At 38.0% G+C, this 24,237-nt stretch overlaps 1 protein-coding gene and 1 long non-coding RNA gene across 3 annotated transcripts in view; one reads left to right on the top strand and one right to left on the bottom strand.

The window, feature by feature from the left end:
• ELAVL2 (ELAV like RNA binding protein 2) overlaps nucleotides 1-24,237 on the top strand; it is a 342,584-nt gene that overhangs the window by 220,460 nt on the left and 97,887 nt on the right. The window lies entirely within an intron of this gene.
• The window catches only part of LOC310889812, a 14,256-nt gene continuing 761 nt past the window's right edge, over nucleotides 10,743-24,237 (bottom strand). Inside the window, exons 2-3 of the long non-coding RNA XR_014576810.1 lie at nucleotides 21,482-21,514; nucleotides 10,743-13,244 (exon numbers count right to left, since the gene is read on the bottom strand). This is a non-coding gene — a long non-coding RNA (uncharacterized lncRNA). The remainder of the gene's footprint in view (nucleotides 13,245-21,481; nucleotides 21,515-24,237) is intronic.

The following is a 24,237-nucleotide window of genomic DNA, read 5'->3' as shown; positions in this document are numbered from 1 at the left end:
CAAGGATAGCTGTGGAGAACTCATACAGAGCACCAGCTGGAAAGAACAAATTGAAAGTTAATGCACTTCCCATCTAGGTGCTCCCAAATGAAAATGTAGGCAACTGTCTGTAAGAGTTTTTGGCATATTTTTCCCCTTCATTTCCTTGAATAACTAACTCTTGAAGGAGTGGGGGTTCGTGATATTGGCAGTCATAACATCACAGAGAGAAACAAAATAGCTTTGCTAAGGCAAGAGAAATGGCATCTCTCTAACCACCATGAGGACTTGAAGCAGGGAGAATCTCCCACTCACCTTTGCAAGAAGGCTTGAAGTGGAAGTAGTGGAAACTAAAAGATGTTGCATCTATATTATTAAACACTGAAAAGTGTTATGACAATGATTGATAATACTGATGCATCATTAGCTATTGACACAAAGACGTCACGATGTAATGGTTTTGTGGCTCTCTGTAGTACTGTTTGATGACAAGATGTATCTCCTGCTGCTAAAGGCTGAGAAGTTCTGCATTAAGAATAAGACGGTATTCTATTAATAGACAACATTTTTCATACTTTATTCTAAATCTACTTTCCAGATGGTACCTAAATATCTCCAGGCCCCAGGGCAGAAGAGAAAATTGGAAACTGCTTATACAGAATCCTAAAATGAAAGAAGGAAACAGACCAACTCCTGTCTTTGCAATTAGGAGACTCCCATCATAACCCACAGGTGTGACTGTCACTTAGAGGGGCATTTCAGCTATGCTGGGGATGGTAGACCAGAGTCACCTAAGATGTCAGGACATGTACAGGGCAGAAAACCTAGGCCATCTCATCCTGGCAGAAAGCCAACCCCAAACATTTATATTTTACTTACATTCATTTTACACAGTCGAGAAAGAAGGCAAAATGTTTTGATCCAAATCCATATTCAACAGTGAAGCCTGTATTTTATTTCATTTTGATAATACTACTAATAAAATTAAATTCTTGAGTATTTATTTACAGAACCAATAGATACTCAGCAAGTAATATCTAGAAGTAAGTATGTACACATGAACTGAAATGAAAGATATTAGCCATCATCCTGGAGGACATAATGAGAAAAACTTAGCAAATATATTACATTCTGATGGTATTTGCATTGGCTGATTAAAATTTGAGGGCATGACATTTGCGTAGCAGCTAATGAGAAACTAATTGTTCTGTGTTTGTCATGTTACATAAATAACATCGACCTAAAAACACAGATTGTGAGAGCATAAAATCTGTTGAAATGCTGAGGACAGATATCCCTACAAGAGATGTAGTTCTGTTAAGAAGGAGGCAGTTTTACTAGAGGAATTTTAGCTTCAAAATGTCTCATGATCAAACAGTGTAATGACCCAAAAGCTGAAACCTTGCATCTGTACTTCACTCAAGCTCATCTACCTGCAATCTGGTATAAAATCCACCAGAAAAGCAGACAAACAAGAACAGCTTCCAGTAAGAAAAAGAATAAAAAAGCCCTCATTCAGAAAGTTAAATCATCCATGATAATAACTGTGATGGTAAATTATCTGATCAATTGTTACACTCAAACACATTTCTCAATACATCTGTTGGTTAACCAAAGGGAAATCTTTACCATATACTACTTTTTTTGGGAGGGGGAGGTTCATTGCAATTTTTTTCTTACTGTGGAGGGATGGAAATCTCAGTGTAAAGGACTATTTTTGCTTTTGTTTTTTTCAAACATGTAATCATCCTGATCATAATTGCTGAATTCCAGGCAATGTTGAGTAACCACTTACTTTCCAAATGTTTCCTGTAACTTAAAAGTGGATGAACATGGCAAGTAGGATGGAAATACTCAGAAGAAATAAAAGCAGGATAAAGAAAAAAAAGCTGTATGCAATCCAACACCCGCCAAAGGATATAGAAATGTTTCCTTTGACTTCTGTAGCTAGCAGAACATACCATCAAAGGAGCAGAGTGCTTGTAAAGGCTGAAGAGAAATTAGGGACATTATGAAATAGGCAGAGAGAGAATAATATGACTTCCGAGAATTATTTGTCCTTGCAAGTACTAGGGTACTCTTGCCTGGGCAGTGTTTTGGAACAAACATAACGAGAATATACTTTCTAAAATAGATTAAAATAAACAAATAAGGAAGTAGTACTCAATAAAACATTTTCTTACTTTTGTAATTTCTTCAATCACAAACTGTTCTGTCTTTTCCTATATCCCTGCACAAACACCTAACACCAATGATTTTGTAATTGCCAAATACTTAAGAACTAACAGCTTTGCTCTTCCTAACATTTCATACCAAGCTATTATCCCTAGTCATTGCACACTGGATCTCAAAATAAGCCTTTATGGAGCAGCAGAGCAACATTTCCATGTGGGCTGGGTGTGGAATGAACCTCACCCAAACTCAAGTCTTCACCTTTCCGTTCACAGATACTTGTTCCTGTAGAAGCTAGCATACTGACTTACAGGGAAAACATTAAACTCAGCTGTCATCTTTCAATTCTCTGGCACAACCAGAATTAAAAACCCAGGTATACAGACACGACTGTCATTGAGTCAGCCAATTGTATGTATTTTTGTGCATGTGCTATTTTTTAAGCATACATTTTGTTTATGTACTTTTAGGAAATAAAATATCTTGTAATGTTTTGTGTTCTGTGTATTCTGAGAAATGCAGCAATATACAGACTGTTCTTCAATATTCTTCAGTAGATACAAGCATCTCAGCAATGTTAATAGGAATATATTCATGGTGCTCACCATAGGTGGGGAAATGAAACAGAGATGCTAAAGGAGGGTAAATAAAGCACTTCCTAGAATTTTAAAATTTCCAGAATTCAATACTGTATGCCTTTTCTGCACTGCAGCCATATGCCTTTGGAACAAAAAACACAGAGTATACAAGGTCCCTAAAATGCATATAGGGAAAAAAAAAAAAGCTTCAGGAGAGTTGTTTAGAAACAATCTCAGAATAATGCTGAGGTTAGAGACCAGAAATAACTTTGGTCTAATGTGTGGTAACAAGGGTATAGTTATTCTCTCTCTTCTTTCCCTTGTTATCTCCTGAACCTTAAAGTCCTTACAGCATACTGTAAGCATACTGGCACAGCTTCAACAGAAAGGTAGGTAGTTCCTACACCCAGAAAAATTTCTAGCCAAGGTGGGAGTTGGGAGACGTGCCCTTGAACATCCCAAGACTAAAAATCAGTTCCCAAAGTCCTTCCATTTCCTACTCAAGTTCTCCCCCGGTAAAGCATCACATGTAAGATAGGCAGCAGCAGCAGCAGTGCCAGACCCACTGCTGTTTACTGTGAAGGACCAGATGAAGAAGAGCTTGGATAATCAAGGAGCAGGATTACAGAGCTGTCTGTCCTCTGCAGCATGGCTGAATGGAATGAGCCTCCAGAGTGCCCAAGGCACCTCTGTGCTAAGAAGCTTTAGCCTGAAGGTCTCAGGCAGTATTTAGGCATCTGGGAAAATGAATCTGTCACCTAGGAAATGTTCACTTCAGACAAGGAAGTGAAGCTAAGCTCCCCCAGGCTGCCTCCGAGCAAGGCAGGTTTTAGATTTCCACACTTTAGGCATCTGCAATCACTATCCTTGGCATGTTCGCTCCCTTCCATTTGACTCATCCAAAGAGGCTCATCGTAAATTCCTGGAGAAAAACCTTACTGATGAAGCCACTGAAATAGATGATCTAAATATTAAGCTCATCATCAAAGCTCTTCCTAAGGTTGCGCAGTCTGGTGAGAAGAACACTGAGCTGGTTGTTGTGAGACAAGATCAGCCACTGAAGATCCTAAGCCCTGAAGAAACTGAGCAGTGTGCTGCTGAAATTGAAAAATAAAGGGAAGAAAATGAAAAACAAACAAACAAAAACAAAACAAACAAAAAAACCCACAGAATTTAACATCATGGTGAATGATGCTTAGCTGCTTGTTTTTAATTCAAGCAATGGATTATTCTGTATAAACTACATTTAGGCATTCTATTTATTTATGCTCTGCCTCTCTTGAGACCTACAGTAAAGCTACTGATTTGCTTTAAGTTCTTATTTTAGAAAAAAAGAGAGAGAGAGAAGGAGTTAGATCTTCTCACCTGGAGAAGAGCAGGCTCAGGGGGCACCTTGTCACAGTATTCCAGTACACAAGGGGTGGCCAGAAAGAAGATGGAGGCTCTCTCTCCACAGCGAGCCACGTGGAGAAGAAAAGGGACAACAGTTATAAGTTGCATTGGGAGAGGTTTTCTCTTGATACAATATTTTTATTTTATTTTTTTATTGCGAGAACAATCCTTCACCAGAACAACCTCCTCAGGGACGTGGTGGAGTACCCACCACTGGAGGCTTTCAGGTTGCAGCTTGACAGGGTGCTAGATCATCTCATCTAGGCTCCCTTCTCCAGTGGAAAGTTGGACTTGATGGTCTTTCTTGCTCCCTTCCAGCCTGGGCTGTTCTGTGGTTCGGTCACTCTATGATGCCATCTGAACATCATGAAGCAAAGGAACAAAGTGCAATGCTGTGCTGAGACAGAGCTCAACCATAAGAAAGGAGCTCAGGTCTTCACTAAACAGCCCGGAACAGCCTTGGGTCAACTCAGGGAAGTTGCAGAGATGACGGGAAGGAGAAGAAAGCCTCGAGTTCAGGTTGTGAAGGAAGGGCAGGCAGCAAGAGGCATCCAGAGTTGTCTATTCAGAGGTGTTTGAGGTTCCTGGACGGCCATGGGTCACGGGCTTTAGCAGGGGGCTGACACCAGCCAAGAGGAGAAAGGGAGCCTCAGCAGTGTGGGGCAGCATCTGCCCAGGGGAGTCCTGCAAACACAGCACTTTCTGTCTGAACGTGAGTCCTGAGCATCATCACACCGCAGGGCCTTTGAAAACACCTGCCCCTCCTTGTCCCAGAGGACTTTATTATCCTTTTTTTTTCTTTTTTATTTCCTTCTCTTTTTCTTTTCCTTTTTTTTTTCTTTTTTTTTTTTTTCTTCCTTTTTTTTTCTTTTTTCTTCCTTTTTTTTTTTTTTTGGCCTGCATTTACTACAGCTTGGGTCCCTCCCCCCACCCCTTCTCTTGGTTCCCCCCCACCCCTTGCCTTGGTTTCCCTGCCGGGTCCGGGGGCGGGGGAGCGGTGCTGCCTTCTCCGCGCGGTGGTTTCAAGGTGTGCTCGGCAGCAGCTCGGGCACTTGTCGCCTCCCGGCCTCGGTGCCCCTTTTTCCTCCAGCGCGACTGCTCTGAATACGCACAAACACGCGTGTGTGCGTGTTTTCCCCTAAGCCCGTGACAAAGCATTATGAGGGCAGAATGGTAAGTCCATTTTTTATTGCAATTTCTTCTGGGATCGGGTTTAAAAATATAAATAAATAATTAAAAAAAAAAAAAAAAAAGGCACGGCCGGCGGGGGCGAGCAAAGGAGGAAACCCGCGACCCCAAAACCCCGGGTCCCCACGGGGATGCAGTGAGGGGGTCGCGATGCGGATCGCCCCGGGGAGGGGAAGGAAAGGGGAAGAGAAGAGATGAAGGGGAGGGGAAGGGAGGGGAGGGGACGGAGCGCCCGCCGGGAGGGTCCGGGTGCGCGGTGGCACCGGTGCAGAGCCCGCCCCGTCCCCCCCCGACGGCCAATACTGGATGTAACCCCCCCAACCCCGGCTGTCCGCGGTGCTGTTTGGCGGCGGGGGGGGCTTGGGGGAAGGAGTGTGTAGAGGGAGGGGGGTTAAATACAGCTTTAAAGGCAGCGCCTCTGGAGCCTGAAACGAGCAGGGGTGCCGAGAGGGACCTCGTCTCGCTCCTGGGGAGCGCCCCGGTCACAAAACAAGCCGGGCAGCGCAGTTTGCTGTTTTATTTTATTTTGGTTTCGTTTATTTTACTTCATTTCACTTTACTTCAACTTTTATATTCTGTTCTGTTTTCTTTTATTTCACTTTTATTTTACTTTCTTTTATTTCACTTTTACTTCACTTTCTTTTACTTCAATTTATTTTTTTTTTCCACTTTTAACTCCTCTGCTTTTTTTTGTTATTGTTGTTTGTTTGTTTGCAATGGATATACCTTTACAGCTCCTTCCTATAAAGTTCAGTTCTTACTATAAGTTTCTTGACCTCGTGATTACTTCAAGTAACTTTCCTTGCCTTGCAACTCTTAGCAACAGGTTAGGGTTTTATTTCATATGACGTTCTGTAGTGTTTAACCTGCACTGACTTTTTTTCTGTGAATATCAGAATCGTTTAAGTAGCTGTGAGTCAGTATTACTTAACTTTACCATTACTAAAATCTGTACAGATAATTGTCTGCAGTGCCTAGTCACTGTTCTGGTAACACTTTTATGCTGTTGGCCATTATGGACAGTTATCAGAATTTACATCTAGTCTGAAGTATATAAATAGAAAACAAAAAGAACCAAAGTCTTCAGTGGGTAAGAAAAAGTTGTAAACTTGTAGTAGCTATATACTTTTTTCTATAAGATCATTTCATCTTTAATGAACAAGTCTTTTTTTTTTTTAACTGTCTATTCAAAAGTAGTAACATTTAGCTGAATACTTCCCACAAGTACAGCTGGATGAGCATGCAGGTATTCCAGCTTTAGCTTGCATCAGACTTTCTTCCTTACTTTTCAAAAATGTTATTTTTCTGCTGATGAAGACAGTAATCTGTAAAATACATCCATGTGAGTACTTTCAGTTTAGTATTCGTTAGGGAATACTAAATACTAAACACTTTCACCCTGTGCTGTCTGAAGTTAGCAGAACTACTGCATGTAGTAAACTGTACACATATTTCTGTAGCCATCTTTTTTTGCTGCCCAAAAGGCTGTTTCCTTGGATCCATCACATGTATTAATTTTTTTGTTTGTTATAGCAACCATACAATATGCTGGAAGTGTTTATAATGTTTAAAGTCTCTCTCACTCACGACTCACCGTTTATTTCCACTATTTTTTAAGCATTATGCAGGAGAACAGTAGTGAGCACCGAGACCAAAAGATGTTGAATTTGTCAGGAAACTCACCTAACTGGAAGAAAGGAGACTTTTATTTTCTTGCTGCTGTTCTCCAGAAATGCCATTAATCTTGTGATCAAGACATAGACTTACCACCTACCATTATGCAGCCCACCAGTTCTGCCGCAGTGTGATGCTGCAGTGGGCATCTCCATTTGTCCTCACCGCACCCCGCAGAGTAGGTGTCATGGGTTCCCTGTCGGTGACACTGGACACCAGGCAGAGAGGGGGTGATCGAGGTCCCTGAGGATTGCCTGTGCTGGCTGCAGTGCCCCCTGCCAGAAGGACCTTGCTGCAGTTTTTAGGAGACAGAATCGTGCACATTAGCATGAATGTTTAGGGGGGATCGGGGCAAGGGGTGGGAACTGGTATTTGGAAATGTCATTTTCTCCATCCCCCAAAATAATAATTTTTTATTTTTTGTTAACCAAGAGCATGTTTTGCTATCATTGAAATAAAAAGAAACAGGTAAATAAATAGGTAGAAACAGGAAGGAAAATAATAAACAATAATAATAATAATAATATAAGAATGCAAAAATCAAATTTAACACAAACTGCAGATAAAAGGTTTTGACAACCAATAAAATTGGAAGATTCGGGGATTCAAGATTTGATGTAATTATCTTGCTTGACAGTGGATATTAATTTGATAATCTGGGTAGATTATACTAGAGGAAAAGCCTTGTGCTCCTCTGTGTACTCATTTAAATATATTGTGTGTGTTACCTTGCCAAAGAACGTACGGATGGATGTTCTAATAGAAGTGTTACTGAAAACTAAAGCAGTGACTGTGAGCAAAATGTACACAGAGACTTCTGCATGATGTTACAGGAAGTGGGGCAGGAAACCCATGTACACATCTTACAGCACACATGTAGGAAATTAGTTGAAATTATTCTCATCCATGTGAATATTAAACTTTCTTATTTCAAAATCCAGCCTTAGCATGAAAAGTTGAGAAACCAAATTAGAGGGCAACACCAGCAGTATCAGGACTGCATGAAATGGTAAAGATATTCTTGATAATTTATAGCAAAAGGAAACCTGTTTGTTTCCAGCTTCCTGTGGACCATACACCCTCTTATACTTCCTCAGGAATTTCTAAATGATGCTTTGAGATTATGTATTTACAAAACACCCTAAAAGGTGTGCAGGTCCATGCTAGTTGCTGGATATCATGTGCCAAAAATGTACAGGGCATGGGATATTTAGTCTGTTAAAAGGAAAAATGTAATTGAAGTCATTTCACCCTGAATGACTTATGAAACAAAGTCGCAAGTACCTCTTGTTTTAGCACCTTAATGTAATTGTTTGTTTTCTGTTTGAAGTGTTAGTACTATAAAATGATTATACAAAAATATACTCAAATCAAATAAACACAGTTCAAATGCTTCCCTATCTGCCAAAGTGTTTGTATGACTTTATTAGCTATTGATTTGTGATACTTTTCAAGTTTATGTTTTATAAACATATATAATCAAAGCATGATTTCATATCAAACTCTTCACTAGTTCAACTTCCAGTGTTCACTAATCATTGTTCTACTCAGAAAAGAGTTCAAAATTTTGTGAATCAAAATGAGACTTCTTTTCCTGTCTTTACAGAAGTCATTTTAAAATAAGATCACAGTTGTTGCACAGTTTCCATGTTTAAGTAATGCAGATCTCTATTAATTAGAAAGGTGAGAAATATTTAAAAATGTATCTGAGCCTAATTCAGGAAGCACTTTACAAATTTTAAGCTTAGTTAATTGCATGCTTAAGACTTACTTTTTGAGGTTTCACATTTGGAGAAATAAACACAAAAAAAAAATTATACTGCTTTGTTTAGAAATTATCTGTGTCTTTTTGGACAAATATTAAGTCCAGTTAAAATTCCTAACTTGAATTTTAGCCAATTCATATCAGGAAAGCTCTCAACTCAAATACTCCAGATAATCAAGCATGCCTCTGAAGTTAACAAAAGTTTCGAAATGCTTTGAGAGAAGTGCATATACTTTTGATGTTTCCAACAAAAGTAAGTGCCTGAATATGCTTCAGCTCCATATTTATAAGAGTACTGACAGGTATACTTGCACAAATATACTTGCTTCATATTCATTACAGAGAACTAAACATTTGTGATTTTGCTTAGCTCTTTGAGTTAAATTTCTTTAAGGCTCATTGAAATGCAAGGTATACCAAAATGTGTAATTTAGGACTTGCCTTTTAAGTTACTAAGAGGTCTTTTAAAACCTGAATGCTTAAAACAAGCATTCACTTTTATATATGTTGGTGATACCAAGATCAGTAATTCAAATTTCACATATTCAGAGTCCTCTCCCCATAGAAGAAAATGTACCTGTTAAGAAGAATTTATATTGAAACTGAACCACTTAGGCAGTGGAGAGTGCCATTCACGTAAGCTGTGCTTTTCTTGAAAGTTGGCATTACAAGTTGTGTTGCTTGCCCTGAATGTTGTTTGCCAACCCAGTGATAAAAATGTCAGACCTTAGCAGAAATAGTGCTGCATTCGTTAGAAATTACGGGTATGAAAATTGGGGTTAACATGACCACGGCATTATTCAGCAGACAGTAAGTAGGTTTTATGCCTAGACAAGCTGTTGTTGTAAAATGCACTGCGCAAGGTATTGCTCAGTTTGTTGTTGTGGTGTTGGTCCCTGGCTTTTCTCAAGGTTATGAGGGGAAGGCTCCCTTCACCTGTTCAGTTGATGCTTGCATTCAGTCTGGGAGTTAATGCTCATTTCTTTTCCAGAAATGAAATCTACATAGTCTTCTGCGGCCACAGAAGTGCAAAACTGTCACTCTTCTAGGAGTATATTTGGGTTTTTAGTATAAAGTCCAAATAGTTAATGTCATTAAGGAGGTTGGTATGTCACATACGCCCTCAGTATAAAGACTAATCTAAAGATACTCCAATACCAAGCACTTTTTTCCCCCCTCCAACATCACAATTTAATGTGAATAAAGTGTTTCAGTGACTAATTTCTCTACATTGTGTCCTAGCTGCTATGTTCAGCATGGTCTGGTCAGTCCCTCTGGGCCTGGCTTCACATTTTCTTATTTCCGTAGCCCTACTGACCATTCAGACAATCTGCAAAAGCAATAATTTACAAACAGAGTGGCAGGAGTGGGCACTGAGGTCCTGGGCATACAGGTTGCTTAGTTTTAGCCAGTAAGTCAAGGTTTTGATTCTTCTGAGCTATATGAAGATCTTAATGCCCTTTGAATTCATTTTGTCTTTCTAGTTTCAACATTTTCATTAATGCAGGCTGGGATACTAAATACAGATGTTGTAAAATTTTTGAATACATGTATCAAAAAAAAAAAAACCCACATTTAAAACAACAAAAAAATAAAAGCAAAAACAAGGGCAAAGAGAGAAAGACTGGGTCATAATAATAACAAAAACAACAAATACAAGGCCAATCTTCAGGGAAGAAAAAAAGAAACAAGAACAAAACTAATTCCCTGAGTAGTGTCCCACTTTTGGTTATGATTTGTTTAAAAATAAGTGGCCGTTTGAATCCACATTAAACTGAAAGTGCTCTGGTGGGGTTTTACATCCCATCATGCCCTATGTTGTTCAGAGCATGCGAGCATGCAGAATATGAAACAGATGGCTCAGGAAGACAGTCAAAAAGACCTGCTGGGCCTTTTCTGGTGTTACCTTAAAACAAGGGAGGATGAATAAATGTGCTGTAATTTTTGGCTTTAACACACTATTCAGGAAAGTTCAGTCTTCTGAAGGGATGCTTACTCAATCAAGTAACACGTATCAACTCAGGTATCTATTTGAGAGTAGTGAAACAATAAAACATACTTAAATTGAGATGGATAATTAAAGGGAGAAAAGGGAAAATTGCAGCAGAGAAGTGGGGAATTGCACACATTTGTTTGATGTTCAGCTCATCACAGGACTAAATAATACAGAAAAATAAATTTATTCAGGAGTTTTACAGGCCATCTTTAGATATTGTTAGGCACAGTATAGTAGAATCTGAATCCCCCAGTCTTTATTTTTGTGTTTTTGTTGTTGTTGTTGTTTTTAAATTACAATTTTAGAGGTCTCGCTATGGAAATAACAGTTGCGCCCTCAAGACCTCCTTCGTTTTGGCATCAAAACCTCAAAGCACATAGTACCTTTGAGCTAAAAGCAAACTCTGTGTTTCATACTAGAGAATCTTAGGCATGAAAATCAGACACTAGTGTATAAACTAGAGTTTATAGGATGGTGTATTTTTAGGAGATATTTGATAGACTGAGAATATATGCATGCACTTTTTTGGTGTTATAAATAGTACTCAATCCAAATCCTTCATCTTCTTGTCCACAAAGATTTTTTAAAAGAAGTTCTTTTTTTGGAATCCCATTCCTGCAGCTGCACGCTGTCTTTTTATAACGTTAACTGAGATAAGTTGTCTTAGCATTTCAAGTCAAAATTACTAAAAATTCTTCATATTCAATTGTATTAAAAAATAAATTCCACCTTTGGGTTCCAAGCTTATTGAAATGATGATTTATTTGCAGAAGCTTGAATTAGTAAATAACAGAAATGTGGACAATGCAGAGTAAGGAAAACAATTTTCTGTACTGAAATTCTGTATAAAAACTATAAAAATGACCATTCAAAATGGTCACTGAAAGCTTGATTTTTTTATGCTACACAGTGAGCGTGTCACAGTTTACTACTTGTCTGCTGTTGTTAGTTTCCTTTAAGCGTTATCATTATTCAGTTGTCTGATAAAGCTGAAATGGGCAGCTAACTGTCTCAGCAATATTTTATTTTTCATCTCTGGAGTATAGCACATGGCTTTGCAATACATTTATCTCAGAGCTTTCAGAGATTAATACCTATTAAAGATGGTGCTACAATACCTAAATTTGTCTGTTATTTTGAAAATACACTTTAGCCTATTTCTACTGAATCTTATTCTTGTCGTTTTCTTGGCACCGGTTTTTCATTTCCATGTTTTAGGAAAATCCTGTAAATGTTTTTATGTTACTACTTTCAAAAAGGGAAAAAAGGAAAGAAACATATAAAATACTCTTGAACTCATTTTGCTTGTGATTTTGAATAGCTTTCAAATTAGAATGATTTTCCCAGATTTTTTATAGGCTTGCCCAATCCAGCTGTATATTTTATATGCTAATCTAAGTTCTATTTTTGTTCCCCTTGGGATTTTAAGTGATTATAATTGTTGCTCTTCAAAAGCCAAACAGATGATGATTGCTGCTTCAGGAATATACCAAAAGAAACTGGCTTTCATTAAACCTGCTCATCCACTTCATAATTATCTCCATTTGATCTCACTAAGAAGCAGGAAAATGGCAACTACAGTTCATTGAAGCCAGTTCAGTTATTTAAACATCAGTTTACTGAGATAACAGGAGGTGTTAAAGCAGGGAGCCTTTTTCCTTTCAAACACCGAAACAAGCCAGTACTATAATAGGGTTGCCAACTGGGAGACCAGACCCCTCGTGTCAGCTTGAAATACAGTGCCAGAGGCCAGAGATTGCAGAAGATAGTGGGGACTCTGAAGAGTGGCTGGGACCACTTCTGGAGGACAAAACATAAAGTAGGCTGACAGCAGTGTTACAAGGCATGTGCTTGTCTGGACTCTGCAAGAAACAAGAAATCAGTGAGTGCAGACACATGAGAGGAGGAAAGGAGGTTAGAGCTGACACGTGGGCAGAGACTAAAGACAATAAATAGGCATATGGTATATGTTTTGATCATGGATTCACTCCTCGTATCTGTCAGACCTAGTTTGGAATGAGCTGGGATAACCAGAAGGTTTTTTCAGAATTTGTTTCAGTCATAAGTTTCAGTCATTCAGTTTAATTCCATTTTAACAACATTAACAGAGAAATTTTGCAGTGAATTTAAGTGTCAGAGAGAAACAGGTCCCTGAGAGTTGCACCGAGATGTTGCTATAACTGGCAATTTATGATCACTGATATAAGCAGCAGTAACAGGGAACAGAGGTTTCCCAACACCTAGAAATACGCAACCAGTTATCTAGTTCATCTGATTAGTTTAAAAAGTCACACGTTCAAATTTCTGCAAGTCTTCTAATGTTTTCCTTATCTTGAAAATGTAAATAGTTTTATTTCTACCTGTTCTCTGAAGTAAGGCTCTTGCAGTTTACTGGAAGAAGTCTGACCATATGTGTAGCCATTTGTCCTCCATGGCTTGCTTTACGCTGGCAATCAGTGCAGTGTTTTAGCATAAATCACAGCTTACCACTCAAGGGAACCTGTAAAAAAAAAAAAAAAAAAGGTACCAAAGGTACCATCAACAGTTTCTTCTTCAAAGACAGACTGCAGCAGCTGTCTGAAAAGCTGGTTCTTTCATCCAAGAATGCAAGAGTCTTTCACAGCTTCAGTCTCCTGCGTGTTGTGTTTATGCCAAGTAGATGTCCAGGAAAACAGAACAAAACAAAACAACAATAACAACAACAAAAAAGTAGCAATTCCCAAAGAGATTAGTGTGGATTTCCGTTTCTTAAATTTAAATACCTATAAGAGAGCAGAGGTTAAACTTGGCCAACCATCAGAAGCCCCTCCATCAATCATAGAAGTAAAACTTCAGTCAACTCATGTCTTTCTAGCTTGTATAGAATGTCACCAAATTTTGACCTTTGCTCTGCAAACAGAGAAGAAAATTGCCTACAGACTGGAGGAAAAATAAACATATTAATTAAAAAATCTGCTTCAAACAGAGAGGACGGAACAGAGACATCCACCAGCTGCAGTGCTGTGGGCACAACCTGGGGAATTGGGCACTCTCCTGCAGACCTCTGAGGCCCTGTAGTCACCAGCAGTAGGCTCAGCGGAGAGGAAGACCAAGAAGCAAATCCCAGAGCAAAGGCAGCAGCAGGAACACACCTTGCTCAGTTCCAAGGAGCACTTCCTGCTTGGTTTTGGCTCCAGCCAGCATGTACTAATCTATTTGGGTCCCACCCCCACCCGCCAAGAGGAAGGGTCACGGTGCCCCTATCACAAGCAGAGCTGCATCAGGTTTTGCAGTAGCCATATGACTGCATGGTAGCAGGAGTGCTTTTCCTTTTGAAAACTCTGTTTTGATAAGAACATCATTTGCTTCCTTCAAAGGCCTGATACTGCGTCCACCTTCTTCTTCATTTCTCTCATTTCAAGACACGTTCCTCACTTTTGCCTGCACCGCACCGCGCTTTCCTCCTTCCCCAGCCCCACCGACGCAGAAGTGACTCTGCAGCACCCTTCTGGTCACGGACAATGGAACCGCTTGCAGAAAGAAGAATTGCAGTGCTGAGATCAGCCTAATCTGTAGGGCGAGTAAAGAATAGGTGGCTGATGATAAGAGCAGCTAATGTACTAGTTTGTCAGAGCTATCGCCTCCTTTTCATTCATTACCAAGGAAAGATTGATCGTGTCCCTTCTGCTGGAAAAATCAGAGCTCTATCCAGAGCGACAGGGGTCAGGAAATCCTGAGATGTGACTCCTGTCTCTAAGTCTTATTTCACTTTTCTTTGCTTTCCATCCTCTCTCATCTGATATGAATGTGTACTAAATCAACTCCTAAGTGTATTTAGGACTCTTTTTTTTTTCCATTTCTGGGAATGCAAATTTGTATCTGGAAAATGTCATACACTTAACAAGGAAGGCAACAGGAGGTGGCTTTAGGAAAGCAGGCAGTAGAAAGAGATTTTTTATTATTATTAATTCTTTTTATAAATGGTTTATTAAACAGACTGCTATATTTGGTTCTAAGCATATTATCTTTTTCAGGCAGCTGCCTAAAAAACATACCTGCTGCCTAAACTATTCAAGATGTGTTTCTGCACTGTTGAGTTTATGGCATAATGATGTGCATTCTGCCATATCACTTTTAAATCAAAGTCTTTGTAGACTCTGCAAATGGTGCTTTATAGTCCTCATTGCAAACTAGCCATGCTATATACCTTTAGCCACAAAGTATTTGTGGATTCTACAGCTGAAAGAGTATTTATGCAGCTTCTGTAATCACTTGCTTACGTTATGTTCTTGTTACATTACCATTCAGAATAAACATCTTAAGCCAAATTAGTGTGGAAGGTGTAGAAGACATGAGCAAAATTACTATTAAAAGAAAATTGTGCAAAAGTAGAATGTTTAGTAATGAATTGCAAAACATAATTTACTATATTAGGAGTACTTCATTAAAATGGAAAACAAATATAGTTTTGGGTTCCTTTTTATTAGTCTACAGGTTTTGTTTTATTTATGTTAGATACCTGACCTTAACTCTACATTTTCTGCATCTGTGTGATTGCCTTGTTTAATTTAGAACTGCAATTTGCAGGGTTAGAAAACATTCTTACAGAACTAGTAAACACTAATAAATTAACCATTTTTACGTAATACATAAAAGTGTTATAAAAAATGAGGAAGATGATGCTTCAGTGCTTACAATTATGCGTATAAACAGATTTGATATGTTGTTGAGAAGGGATGCTTTAGAAAACACAGTATCTCTATTCTCAAGTCTTTTTTTTTTTTTGTCAAAGTTGTGTAAGTTATCAAAAAAAGGAAAATGAAAACATGTAAAATGCAAGTCTAGTATAAATAATGGTAATAAAACCATTGCAAGAAAAAACAAAAGGCTTAACTGAAAAATACCAGCACAATAGGAATTAAACAATATAACACTGAGAAAGATTTTTCTTTCCTCTGAAATCTAGAGTAAGAAAAGTAAGAATAAAAAGAGATGTTTCATGGTACAAAATGTCAGAATAATTCATGAAAATGTCTGTTGCTACCCAAATAACTCAAAAAAAAAAAAGTCTTTATTACAATTTACATTAAGGCATTTGACTTATGATTACTAAAACAGGTCCTACAAACAACAGCAATATTTTATTTCTCATATATCACATTGAAACTACAAAATGAAGGAGGTGGAGTTTTTGGTGTACATTGCTATTCAATTTGAGAACAGCTCCTACATACAGTACAAAAATCATTTCCTGCGAAATGATACATGCATAGACTTAAGTGATACAAATTCTTGGCAGTTAAAGAGATGAGAAGTGTTCTGCACATTTGACTTAGCACGCTGTAAATATTTCCATTGATCTCTGTGAGATTACCTTAACAAGGAGAGTTAAATATGAGCTGATGTTTTAGCATTGCGATGACTATACAACACTACTCCTAAGCATTATCCAAATAGAAATGACAAAAGTCTTTTTCCACAGCAACAGTACAAAACTTAGAGGCAAACAATAAATAAAACATTCTGTCCCCTCCTTTGTACTATGCAAACATTTTCTGGATTTGTATATTTATTATTAAGGATAAATAGAAAATAATAAAATCATGAAGTTCTCTCTTATTTCTGTTCAAGGCATTTTGGCTACTCAAGATAATACTTAGATATGGTTGAAACAGCACTTTACAGAGTGGAGTTAGGGGGTGGAATAGATCTGAGGGAAAGTCAAGAGAAGCAGCAATGATGTAAAGACTAACCAAAGCTGTGTTATTAAAACAAAACAAAACAAAAAAACTCCTTCTTTCAGTATTGTCAAGAACCAGGAATGACATAACCCTGTGGACTGATTAGAGATGTTAGACTACATCTCCAAAAAGTAGAACTTGGTCAACTATTCTCATGTGCTCTGGAAATGGAAGAAATGCTGAGCTTCCTCTCACTCTTTATTAGCCTGAGGATGAAGTTCCCAGGAAAAAAATCAGTTCTGAGGAATGCAAAAGATCTGAATTCAGCCTACACTTCTCCACCTCTCCAGTGTAAATCTCTCCCACCCCAAGCTTAACTAGGTAACAGCTCTTTTATTTTTATTTTTTTAAATTTGTTATTTTCCTCCTTAAATACTCAGTCTCTTATTTCTTGCTGATTTCTCTCTCAGGTTAAGTCTCTCTCAACTGAAATAACTTCAGGCTAAAATGTCTTCTTCACTCATTGCTAATAAACCTGCTTCATCCAAATATGCCTTTAAATATTGATCTACTTAAGATGCACACTATATTAAAGCTCTGGTGATTCTGCACAAGTACAAGCTAAAAATAGTTCACCTCTCTTTGTTATTCTTCCATGTCAAACATGGAAAACCCAATTATTCCAAATAGGAAATGCTGCAGAACAAGTGGCTGTGGAACATCACATTACACAATGCATTTGCGTGACACAAAATGCTCATTTGCATAGCTGTTGCATAGTAGGTTTTTCAGATCTAAGCCACCAAGTCAAAATAGGAGAATCCAGCAAAGTATTATCCTGTTTGAACATGCTAAAGTAAAAGAGGAATTTGAATACATAAAAGAAAAACTGGGAGAACTAACAAGATCCGATCTGAAGGCAAATAGGTATCACATATCTGTGTGGTGAAAAGTCAGAGAATGGATATAACTTTCACAATTAATTATTATACTCTTGTTCTGAATGTTCCATGACAGGAATAGGGATATTTTACAAGGATTAAGGAGGAAGTTTGGCCAAGAAATATTAAATAATTATTTGCAGAGTAACCTAGTATTTATCTTTTGTCTTACTGCAGCAGCTCGGAGCACTGATGAAGTGCCAGCTGGAATAAATACTTCTAGTATAGATCTTGTCAATTTCGAGATTTGTGAAGTAGAATAAAAAGAGGAAAAGGGCTGTGGATGGAAATATGAAATAAGCCTTTTTACAGGATTTTTAGTAATTGTGCCTTAGGTATTTTTCTTGCTTTCATCTTCTTTCATGAACATTGGAAATGTGGATCTCATCTCATGAGGGAAGAGGGGAAGAACATGCTTTCAGAATCTAAAAGGCACTATCCAGTCATCCTGTAAGGCTAATTCTATCTCTTTATTTGCTGTCAACACAGGCTCTATATGGTTAATGGTAACGTGAGACAGGCAGTTCTTAGGGATGGAACACAGATTTGAGTATCAAGAAAGATATTTTACATCTACTTGAGACATGATGTGAATTCACTTTCTGATTTGTGTTAAATATCACATGACTTACATCAGCTTTAGGTCTCATAATGTATCTCATATTTCATGTGAAGGATGTAGCAAATGACCCATCCATGAATGTGGAAACGTTTGGGAAGAAAACTGAGTAGAGGTTCCGCACTATGAAGACAGTTCTGCAGAAAACCCATTTCCATCATTAGGACCTATTTCTAGACCATTAGAATTGAATCCATGCCATCTAAAATGCAATTTTTTTCCTTCTCATAGACACTGAATTGCATAGACGTGTACATTTATGCTACTGATCCAGTAGTTTCAACTCTAAAGTTTTCATTAGTAAGTTAATATGTCACAACTTCTAAGTGCCAAATGGGAGTTATGAAAAGGTGCATGAAATTTCAGAATGCAGATAGTCTGCAGCTAGTAGGCACGTCTCAAGTTTGGACCAAGAAATCATTAAAAATCAACTGTTGAATACTGTAAGGCACTTTGAAGATAGAAGTGCAGGAGATCAAATAAAAATGAGTCTTTGAATTCATCTTGAAGAAATGTTAGAATGCAAATAGCTTTTTTCATTGGACTTGTATTTGTTTAGTTTCAGTGCTTGACAAAGAAGATAATTGTGTAGAGAATTTGTTTAGTACTTTACAGCTTTTTTTCTCAGCCTATTAAGAAAAAAAAAAGTGCCATTTATAAATCCAGTAATTTTGGTGATGGAGAATGGTATAGACCCCTAAGGAGCTTCAGGAGCTTCTGTCCTAGCTCTCTGAGGAACTTTGAACCTCAGAAATGTGCTGAAGCAACATGGTCCAGCACTTAACTGCCCTTACAAAATGTTTCCCAGTTGTTAATCTGGAGTTTATGTTGTTTATGTGTTGTGGATTAAGACATTTCCCTCTTTTTTTTTTTTTTACAAGTCATGTTATACAGTAAGACTCTTTGATCGTAACCTGCCAATTGTGAAACTCCCCCCAAAAAATTCATATATCCTTTGCCATTATTTCTATCTGTAAAAAAAGTCGCTCCTAAAATGTCTTCATAGGTTATGTTTTATAAAATCTTTACTTTTAAACACCATTTTGAGGTCCGTCTACAACTTCCTTAAACATGTCTTCTCAGTTCACACTCTCAGAGTGAAATCTCTCTTTTTTTTTTTTTTTTTTTTTGTTTCAGCAGTACATTACTTTGACTCTTTCAGTGTGGTAGGGTAGTATCATGCATCCTCTTCTTCAGTACTGATGTTATTCTCTTTTTTGTATTATTTTCATATTGATTATGATGTTTCCTAAAAATCACAGTCACTTGCTTGGCTTTATCTTGAGACTAAATCTCTCAGTTTTGAAAAGAGCATTTTATATTCAGCACTTACCTGCCAAATGTTTATAACCCTTCTGCCTCCTGCAGTCCACCATTTTCATATGCAAGCAATGTGTTTCATCTTCCAAAACATGGACAGAAATACTAGCTTTGCCTTAAAAAGATACACTCCAGTAAAAACTTATTTGATATGCCTGTTCATTTTGTCAATGAACTACAACTAAGTATCTTCCAGATAATACTTCTCTATACTGCTTTTTATTGTAGTTTAATTAACACTATCTTTCCTCATTATCCCATGAGAATGTAGTGGAGGTTGGCAACACAAAATTTTTACAAATCAACATGTACTACTTCTCTGCCTTATGCAATATGCCATGCTTGTAGGAGCAAATAGGTTTTGCCTGACAATTTGTTCCTGGCAGATCTGAGTTTATTCTTTCTTACTGCTATAATTTTAGGGGCTTCTTTTGAATTAATAAGCACTGTGTTTTGGCATGTTGAAATACATCTGAGTGATGTACTTTTTCCTGAATCTGCATTTAGGAAAGGAAACAATATAGTACTTTTGGATCCATTCTGAAGTGTGTATATATATATTAGCTAATGAGCAGATATACGGAAGAATTTTCAGCAATGAGTAAATATCCATGTCATCATCAGAATAATTGGCTGTAATTTTATCACATATTTTATTCCAATAAATCATATTACAGCTCTGTACATTACTGTTAGTTGAAATAACCTTTTAGAAATTTTCAGCTACATGATCATTTACGATCTGGTTTCTGCTGATGACTCATCTCCAGCAGAATCAAAGTATCAGAGAGCTGTGCGTAGTACTTCTGATGCGAGAAACTGAGTTGTATAAGCAGAAGAAACAAAACCTCCAGCATTTTAAGAAAAGAAAACTAGGCCAGCACCAGTGAAAAACAATTAAGTCATCCACAAGTGAGTAACTGTGACATTAAAGAGAAGAAATAATGGTTATTTAGACTATTTTCAGCCTGATCCTTAGAAGTAAAATCTTGATAATCAGTGTAAGTAAGATAAGGGAAATGCTTTTTGAAAGTGAGATTATATCTTCATAGTTAATATTTGCAATGAGTAATCAGTAAAGCCTAGTTCTTTGACTATTCAGCCACTGCCTGATAAACTGATCATAATATATATATAATATATAAAAAATATCTATATAATTTATATGTATATATTATATAAAATAGAAATGTAATGAACTGGGTGAAATTATGCTACAGGCAGGAAGAAGTATATTTGGAAAAGGAGACCTTTAACATAATGCTAAGAAAAAGTATTTTTAATATCCTTTCTCCAGCATGTGTAGCTACTCATCCACTCCTCACCACTCAGCCATTAGAGTAGGTGTGTGTTAAAAAAAGATGAACTCTGTTTGGAGGAGGAGAAAAATATGCTACTTTCATACACCTTCAAAACCTTTACCCATACATGCTAGAACAGAACACGGTGTGCAGCTCTGCTGAAATATAATTGCCAGCTGTTTTTTTATTATCTTAACTTGGAAAAAAAAATCAAGCTGATATTTTAAATTATGAGGAATGTATTTAAGAATTGCTCTACAAAGAAAAAAAAAAAAAAAACTATCTTCTGTCCATGCAATCAGGTTATCTGAACATGATCTGATGCCATGTTGTCCCCATTTATGGGGACTTTTTCAATAAAATAATGGCAGCAACAGCCTCTACTTTACTCCACTATGCTGTCAGCAGGAAATATGGTGGCAGACTAAAAAAGCTGTATTTGTGTAATATGTGCTCTTCCCTCGACAAATGAAAACAAATACATGCTTCTGAAAAAGTAAAACCTGTCTTTTAAGTCAATATTCCTGTAACTTTAATACCATGACAGGATATACTAATTGTAGTAACTTTATAACCGTACATCTGTTTCCTGGAGAAACTTGTTGTTATGGTGGAAGTCTAATCTAACTGAATTGACAGCGTTTCAGGTGATTCACTGGAGAACTTAAAAAAACTTGTTATTTTTGAATAACAAACAACATTAAAAATATTGATTACATTTTTGCTTTTGATTGTCTCTTTTACATGAGGTTTATTTCTCCTTGTGTCTACACAGCACTTCACAGACAGGGGGATGGTTTCAGGCCCTGGATACATGATCCCAAAAATTAGCAGCAGCAAGGAGAAATTGTAGTTGAGTTCTCTCTCTGAATTGTCACCTTCATTAAAGCACTTACCTACTTGTGAAGTACTGAAATGCATCTGAAGAACTAAAAAAAAAAAAAAAGTGTTTTCAGTTTTTGCAACAGACACTAACTGGCATATGTTAAAACTGCAGAGTCCACCCAAGCCACTGTATGAGTTTGACCTTGGCCGTACCTGCCTTCTGCTTTCTCTCAGTCATCTTGCAGTTTTGATCTCTGCCACACTGTTATAAAGGCCCCTGAATTTTAGGGACAAGCGAAGAAGTGTTACCAGCAAACTACAAGTGCCAAAAACACCTCTCTTCCCACCCTGCCTGGGTTCTGCCTTTCCCCTTGACTCTGGGAAAGCTTTCGATCTTAAAACATGAAAGAAATGAGTCATCTCCTGGGTCTTTATTACTCCTCTTCCTCTTCTTCCTTGATAGCTCCCTGTGTCAGACGTTTAATTGACAAGCTAAGGCCAAATGTATGTGGTTAGATTATCAGGAGGATAGAGCTGGTCTCACCTCTTTGCCCTCCATTTAACAAGTCAGAGTGATGAGCCTTAATGTTTCTGTTGAGGTTTCAAGTTCCTCTTGGCATAAGTACCCAGCAACTTGTCTTTTGTTAAGAAATAAAGCTTACCTTGTCTTATATTATTATCCAAAGAAGATGGATAGTTAGCCCTAATGGCCAAAATTAGATAACATAATGGCTTATAAACCCATATGGTTACTCCAGCTCTTCAGGAATCAGTCACAGAGTAAAGTGAATGTAGCTATCCTTCCTTTACAAAATAGTGCTGGCTGACCTCAGGTTACATACTCGATCTACGTTCCTTTAAATTGCATTTTCCACAAAGCTTTCTTCAGAAAAACAGATCAAAGGTAAACTAAACTCAGTCTAAAATAAGTATTTCTGCCGAATCAAGGTGGAGCTACAGTATTCTAATTTGCTGCCGTTAGTCAATCAAAACACACAGTTTGAAACCAGATTTTCTGCTCCTATAAAATGTCTCAGCATGCACTTTAGCTTACATTTTGTCAAGCAAATAAGTCTAAAGGTCATTATGTATCCTTTTCACATCAGCAATGAGTTTCTGCTGTTGATTAGCTGTGCTCAAAAACACACGCTTTTATTGCCTTTTACAGAATCAAGCTTATGTGCTTTAATGTGAGCTTGACTGTTTATTAAAAATCACAGTGCAGTTCCTTCTCCTGCAGAGGAAATGGGGAGTTGAAAATAACTACTCCAGTTTCAGCGTGGAAGTTTTTTATCCTCTGGACAGTTTGTTCTGTGAGTCACAGACTTGTCACAACCGTGAAACAGATGAGGAACCCACCCCAGCTCAGGTACTGCTAGGACAGCAATTAGGGATGGGGGTGTTAAGGTGTTTTTATTAAAGCAGTACCCAGTAAGAGAAACCTATTTCTCTTTGCTGAAAACATCCTAATGACAGTTTACTTCAGTGGATTATCAGCAGCATGCTGGCTGTGCCACCTGAATTTCAATTTCTTAATTTACAGCATAGATACAATAGAATGCAGCTGGATCTCTGCTGCTCTCTGCACTGGGCTGGTCTTATCAAGCGTGAAGTTTGGCGCATTGCAAACCTATTCAAGTGATTATCTGCTGAGGACCTCTTGAGCCATCTCCATCCCTGCAGTGTGCTGATAAGACAGCTGTTTCTGTAGCTGCAGTGTCTCTCTGGGCCTCGGTCGTCTTTCGGTGCAAACTACAGCTTTGTCACTGTGCCATGATGCTGTCACTTTCTCTGTTGTGCAAGCGTTTGATCCAAGCACAAAAGAAGTCTATGGAAGCAATTGACTGGCAGTCGACACAGTCTTATTATTTTACAATTAAATGTGCATTACACATCATTGGAAATACAAATCCTCAAAAAAAAAAAAAAAAAAAAGCTGTCTAAGCTGTGGTGCAGCACAAACCTGCCTCTTGCCCAGTCACAATAGGAAACAAGCAAAGATACAGTAATTTTGGTAAATAAACAGCTTGTTTCAGGTATTATACTTGTCTGAATCAAGGTTCCGCAGTTGCCTGTAGAAATACCTGCAGGTATGATTACTTTGTGCGCAACTGAGTTTTAGGGTACCTTCTAAGTTTCGATTGAAAAAAAAAGTAATACATCCCCCCTCTATCCTTGCGTACGAATGCTAAATCCGTTTTGAAAAATAGGCTTTATTAATATTCAGACACTGCTGCATAATAGGGAAGGATACAGCAGTGTCAGTTGCAGAGTTCGTCGTGTGGCCCTATAATATCTTGTGGCCAGAGAGAGGACTGGGGAAAAGAAGAAACAGAAAATGAAAAAGAAAAGGAGAGAAAGAGAAAAAGAGAAAGAGAAAAAGAAACAGAAAAAAGAAAAAAAAAAGAAAAAGAAAAAGAAAAAGAAAAAGAAAAAGAAAAAGAAAAAGAAAAAGAAAAAGAAAAAGAAAAAGAAAAAGAAAAAGAAAAAGAAAAGGAAAAAAAAGAAAAAAGAAGAAAAAAAAAAGGAAAATTAAAAAAAAAGATGGGGGGGTTTAAACAATTCCCACACCTCCACGGGAAGTGCAGTCTCAAGGTGACCATTTGCCCTTCCGGAGGGACCAAGCCCACAGCAGCAGCACCTTTCCGGGGGGGGCGAGGCAGGGGACAAGGGGACACAGGGGACCCCCCCCGGGGCAGGACGCTCTGGAGAGCCGCCCGGGGCCGAGCCGGGCCGGGCCGCGCCGTCGGGGCGCGCCGCTGTCCGTGGTGCTGACGGGGCCGCGGTGCTGACCCCTCCCGGCCGCCTGCTTTTCTTTCCTTATCCT

Source organism: Anser anser (genome assembly GCF_964211835.1).
Source record: "Anser anser genome assembly, chromosome: Z".
Lineage (NCBI taxonomy): Eukaryota > Metazoa > Chordata > Aves > Anseriformes > Anatidae > Anser > Anser anser.
The sequence above is the reverse complement of the archived record's forward strand: the minus strand, read 5'-3'. Positions and strand labels throughout refer to the sequence as shown.